At 42.5% G+C, this 6,476-nt stretch overlaps 1 long non-coding RNA gene across 1 annotated transcript; it reads right to left on the bottom strand.

Annotated features, from left to right (window-relative positions):
- Nucleotides 1-279: 279 nt before the first annotated feature.
- LOC120772231 lies at nt 280-1,829 on the bottom strand. The gene is made up of 3 exons (XR_005705049.1): nt 1,644-1,829; nt 1,438-1,578; nt 280-1,376 (listed from the first exon to the last, which is right to left on the bottom strand). It is a non-coding gene; the product is annotated as an uncharacterized LOC120772231 (long non-coding RNA).
- Nucleotides 1,830-6,476: the final 4,647 nt, after the last annotated feature.

The raw sequence follows: 6,476 nt of genomic DNA on the forward strand, positions 1-6,476 counted from the left end.
ACCTCGGTGGATGAACGTCTAGCCACAATCCGCATCAAAGCGAAGTTCTTCAACATATCACTGATTCGCCCCCACCCCCGAAGGAAGAGAAGGACGATGGGACCAAAGATGCCTTCTATGAGCGCTGAGAAGCTATCTTTGGTACAACAGTCGGTAAATTCAGCCTCTACGAGGAAACATTCCCAAATGGGTTGAAGCTGATCGACTTCGCCGGGGCCCAAAATTTGGTTACCTGTAGTACTAGATTCCAGCATAAGAAAATACATCAGGGTACCTGTCTGTCTCCGGATCGAAAAACCACCAACCAAATCGATCATGTTGTGATACACGGGAAGACGTGTCTTCTGTGTTTTAAAAGAGCGTTCGCTCCAAAGTCCTAATATTGACTCCGACCACTATCCTGTTCTAGCCAATATTTGCGCCCGCCTATGTGCAGTAAAAAACTTCGAGACGCTGCAATCACAACAGACAGCCGAACGATTTTCTACTCGACTTGAACTCCTGCAATATATATCAATACAGGAAAAGTAGTCGGGAGAGCAGGAAAAATTTATACCAGTCCAGATGTTCTCACAGTCGGTAGAGTCCCACATTGTAAGGTGTAATCCATGAAGTGGAGTTGACCAATTTTACACAGGTGAAGAAATAGCTGAAAGCTCAATCGGAAAACTACATTGGGCAGAGCAGAGCAGGTTACAATTGTTGGTGTGTGGCTGCTTGCATGGAGTATGGAAAAACGTCGAAAGGTTGAGCACTTATGGCTGTCCTGAATTTTTTACTGAGTTGCACAACGATCCAAGTATAAGGCACGAGAACCGTTGGGAAACTAAATCAAAGGTTTTATTTGGTTGGTTGCAGCCAATAATTTTTGATAAGGATCTTCGGTTCTCGATTGATTCTAAGTATGGAATCAACGCCAACGGAGGAAGCAATGCAAAGGAATCAAACAGACTCCCAGAAGACAAGATGAGAGATTGATATAGGTTTCGCTTTCCATCTAGTTGATGTCCCCGTCGTTCAAGAAATGCGGTGGACGGGCAAGGACTAAAGCGAGTAGGTCCTTGTGGAATTTACTACAGTGGCCACATAAAGAAGCGAAAATTCGGTTTAGGAGGGAGAGACTCCGTAATGACATTCACCCCGGTGGATGAACGTCTAGCCACAATCCGCATCAAAACGAAGCTCTTCAAGCACCTAAGAAATCGTGTTTGACGACGTTCAGGGAACATGGGTTGAAGCTGATCGACTTCGTCGTGGCACGAAATGTGGTTATCTGTACTACTAGATTCCAACAAGAAAAATTCATCAGCTACATGGCGGTCTCCATATCGAAAAGTTACCATGTAGCAAACAAATTCGAAGCGGTAGAAATGTATCTAAAATGAAACGGTATAAGTTAAGGCATTCAAATATATGTATATCAGTAAAAAAACCTACCAGAAACTAACCCTACGACCTTTAGCTTTAGTAGGGATCCCTTCTCCTTGCGCCCCTCTAAATTGTAGTGGTACATTAGATCGTCAGAAAGCATACCATCCACACTGACTTTTGCGCCCTTTGACTTCAATAATACCGCATCTTTAAAAAAAAAAATACAGTAAATTATATTACAATCGCATAATATTTAAAAACGAAATATTTACCATAGCATCCGTGCATTCCTTTTGTGAAAGTTTGTCTTCCACGAAGCGCACGAGCTCTTCCGATGACATAGGCAGTTTCGAAGCGAGCTCCACGTAATGCTCGTCTTCCAAGTCACCGTTGATGCGGCTAATTGAATGATGCGTCTTTGCCGCTATGACGCGGCATTCGCGCAATAATTAGCTTTGTGCCTTCATCTCGGCCTTTTCTGGCATCTAGAAAATTAAATTACAAAAATTAGCTTCTGTTTTAATTTGGTAATGTAATACTGCGTTACATACTTTGTCTATTAGGGACTTTTTAATGGCAGTGAGTTGGGTCTCAATGGCATTCAGCTTCTGGATTATATCTGAAAAACATACATGTATTTTAATAAAGCAAATACTAATACATTTATATAACAATACATTATACCTGCAAGGCCGCCAGAAGATGGTGACGGTACCACAATTTGTGATGGTTCTACTCGAGGAGCGCAAACGAGGTTGTAAGATATTTTTTTAAACGCTTTATCTGTAAAAAAATATTATTAAAAAATGAAAAATAGTTATGTTCAATACAACCTCTATGGGGGCTCAACGGTTGTGAGCATTCAACAAAAAATCATAAAAAAGGTGATGATTAATGATATTTTAATTTTAATTTAATTTTTAAAATCATACTTCGGAGCAGAAATGCGTATATGTATATTCGAACTATGTTCACTTTTATTCATTATGAAACACTAATGTTCTTTTTATTTTAAAGAAATTTAGATATTCTGCATACGAACAGATATCTTAAACGAACAAGTGAACATTTTTAGTTACAGAGGATGTTCTTCAGTTCAAGAGTATATATATGTACTTATACTCGCGGGAATATTCGAGATATTTGCGTTTAAAGCTGAAAATTACCACTATTCGAAAAACGTATTTTTCGATTTAAATTTAATTTTACACTTATATTTCGCATTTTTATGTCCACTAACACTTCACTAATTCGTGTGAATTTTTTTTAATATTAACTTATTGTTCAATTATATTTATTTAACATCAACTAAAGGATTGCACTATTGATCTGAAGAACCTCCTGTATCCGACCATACCCATTTTATTCTCGAAATCCTGGGACGGTATTCTAAATTCTACACAATTATAATTGTAACCGCACAATTCGTTTCAATTTAGATTTTAAATTTTTTACATTTACATATATGTAGGATTGATTCACAAATTGCCGTTTCTTTAGTTATTGCAACATTTATTTAAAATATAAATTGGAGTATAATTGAACATGCATGCGGAGTGGACCGTGGTCGCCGGTGGTCTTGCGTGGTCTGTCCAATTGTCTGTCCTTAAATCGTCTTCGTACCTACTGTTTCGTTGTCATTCCAGTCCGTTCGCTGCTGTCACATCTGTTCTCTACACAGTGTTGCATTTCTGTTTCAGTCTTATTGTCCGTTTACACAGTCCTACATTCGGCTATCCTGACTGTTCATTCGGCCCCGAATGATGGGTTCCACTTCTTCATAAATTCAGCAATTGTTATCGTGCGTCTTGGTCCTTCATGATCTCTCTTTTGAAGTTGGTCGCCTTGTCGTGGCGAAGGGGCTTAAGTAAGAGTAAAGTGGGCATCCCAAAGGAAACGCTCTCTAATCTTACGAACTAAGAGGTACACTTCATAATTCCCACAATAGTGATATGGATGAATAAACCCCAGGTTTTACGCTCATCTCCTATTGTGGAAGTATGAGGATACCCGAACCAACACCACCCTAAGCCAAGGTGTCGAGGTACCCGTGCCGAGGGCTGAATGGTCAGCGGGGGGTAATAAATAGCTGATCGCGAACGGTCCCCTCCGATGCCCGGGTGAGGTCGGAGGTACAAAAGCCTTCTCTCCGCATACCGGCTCTGCGGACGAGTGACTAACCCTTTCCGGATTACTCGTGGGACCAAATATGAACGCAAACAATATGACAACAACAACAACAACACCAACTACAACAACCAAATTGACGACAACAGCAACGACTAAGGACATGAGCTATCGGAATCCTATTACGGAATCCGATGAAGACGAACTACTTGCCTCCAGCCAGGAGACGAGTAACAGTACTACCGGACTTTATACTAGGGAAGATAGCCAAAGACCAGGCAGCCGGTAACCCAGTTGATGAGGCTGAAACAAATCGCCTCAAATCCATCGTAGAGGAATATGAAGGCTACCTGAAAAGGAAGCAATCACAACCTCAAGTAGAGAGCAAACGAGAGAGCACTTCTCAGAAGAGAAATCGCTCCATCACAGAGGTACCCGGAACTCAGCCCAAAAAACCGAGGCGGAGTGAAGGTGAACACAGCAGCACAACAACGGCAAGGCTTTTCTGCGATGTAGCCAGGGATAGCATGCAGGTGGCCATTATAGATGGAAATTCCTCCTCTCCGAGCACAATACAGGAGAGATGGGTGGAGATCGACGTCAGATTGTCGAGTATGGTGTTTATTGGTGGTACGGAGTTTGACTCCTCCTGAGACCCTAAGGGGCAACAGGGTCATCAAGTGCGCGGACCAGGCCTCGCTAGATTTCCTGACGGGTAGTGTTGCTAAAATTAGCAACGCCTTCGTAGACCTCCAATTGAGGGTTATACCCGCCAGGGACATTCCAAAGAGACCTCGTGCTCGCATTTGGTTACCCCCTCTAGAGGAGCCAAGCGAAAAACTCCTGAGGCGCATTAAGCTGCAGAACAAATCTATACCAGGTATAGATGAGTGGCAGCTAATCAAGGAGGAAAAACCTAATAAAGCAAGCAAGCCAATACTAGTGGCCATTTGTGATGAGTCCATTGAGGCTCTGAAGAAGACTGACTACAAAATCAGCTTCGGAATCCGCAAGGCCAGACTGAAAATCTTCCAAGGCGATAAAGCGGCTGACGAAGACGACACGGAAGAGGTCGACGACGCCAGCCAGTTGCTAAGGAATGTGGGCATCGAAGAAACCCGAGATGCCCAATAACATAAGATGCGTACAGACTAACCTGCAGCACTCGAAGAGTGCTACAGCGAATCTGACAACCCTCGTGAACGAGAGGGGCATCGACATCAGCCTAGTACAGGAGCCCTAGTTCAATGATGATACCGAATTCAATGATGATACCGGATACACGGAACAGAGGTAAACCTAGGGCATGCATTCTTATCAATAAAAGTATAAATGCATTTCTTTGTCCTAATTACAGCACAGCAGATATCACAGTGGTAAAGGTGGAACAGAAGGAAAAGCCCTTCTTCTTGGTCTCGGCCTACTTGGCCCATGACGAAGACTTACCACCGGCCCCGCTCGCCAGAATAGTAGAGGAGAACAGGAGGGATGATGTCCTAATAGGGTGTGATGCAAACGTAAGGCACACCGTATGGGGTAGCTCCAATATAAACACCAGAGGTGAGTCACTCTTGCAGTATATTTTGAATAGTAATCTAAGTATTTGCAACAAGGGCGATAAGCCAACATTTATTTTCCCAAGCTCGGATAGGTTTCCGGGGTGGGAGGAAGTGCTTGACCTCAAGCTATCAACAGACACAGACAGTCTCGTTGTGGATAACTGGAGGGTATCCGATGAGCCTTCCATGTCGGATCACTCTTGGATACTCTTCAGCATCCGCGAGAAGTACAGTGCGCCTCTCACATACCGGAACCCTAGAAGAACGGCATGGGGAAAATTTACCAGTATAGCAACAAAATGCCTTGAAAAGGGAGGCAACAAGAGTATCAGAAATCCTGAGGAATTAGATTCAGAAGTAGAGAAGTTGGAAAAAATTTTAACCACAACTTTTAATAAATCTACTCCGCTAACAGTTTTGAAAAAGAGAAAGTCTCTTCCTTGGTGGAACAGTGAACTTAAGAGTTTGAGAACACAACTAAGGAAAACTTTCAATGAGAGTTTTAGAACCAAAATCTGGCAGCCATATAAAGACATTATGAAAGAATACAAAAAAGCAGTCAGGAAAGCTAAAAAGGACTCATGGCAATCTTTCTGCACATCGATAGAAAGTTGCAGAGAAGCCGCTAGGCTGAGTAAAATGCTATCCAAAGATCATATTAACACTGCCTACATTAGGGCTGAGGGAAGTGATTGGACCTCCTCGGCAAAAGAGTCCCTGGAGGTACTAATCACAACGCACTTCCCCGGGAGCCAGCAAAAACCTTCAACGAGGGTTCAGCCAGAACCACCGCTGAATGCAGCTGACTATCAAAGCCAAATAGTAGACAAAAGAAAAATCAAATATGCCATAAATAGTTTTGCACCATTTAAAGCGGCAGGTCCTGACGCGATTATGCCCATAATGCTGCAAAAACTGGTAGAACCAATGGTTCTAAGGCTTGAAAACATATACAAGGCTAGCATTCAATTATCTTACATCCCAAGAAGTTGGAAAAGGAGTAAAGTTGTGTTCCTTCCAAAACCAGGCAGAAGAACACGAGAATGCCAAGGATTTTAGACCTATAAGCCTTACCTCCTTTATGCTGAAGGTACTAGAAAGGCTAATAGATCTACACGTAAGAACAGTAATGGCGGAGAAGTTATCGCAGTCCCAACATGCGTACATGAAGAGCCGATCAACCGAAACCGCCCTTCACGAGGTGATAAGTGTAATTGAAAAATCACTACACCACAAACAATACACCATGGTTTCATTTCTAGACATAGAGGGCGCCTTCAAAAACATAAAAGTAAATGCGATAATTAATTCTCTGGCACATGGTGGCATGGACGACACTGTGTGCAGATGGATACTATCGATGCTTGAGAATAGTAAGATTATAGCTTCAAACGGCGCTGCAACACAAACAAGCTATGT

Source organism: Bactrocera tryoni, chromosome 3, assembly GCF_016617805.1.
Source record: "Bactrocera tryoni isolate S06 chromosome 3, CSIRO_BtryS06_freeze2, whole genome shotgun sequence".
In the NCBI taxonomy this organism is placed as follows: Eukaryota; Metazoa; Arthropoda; class Insecta; order Diptera; family Tephritidae; genus Bactrocera; species Bactrocera tryoni.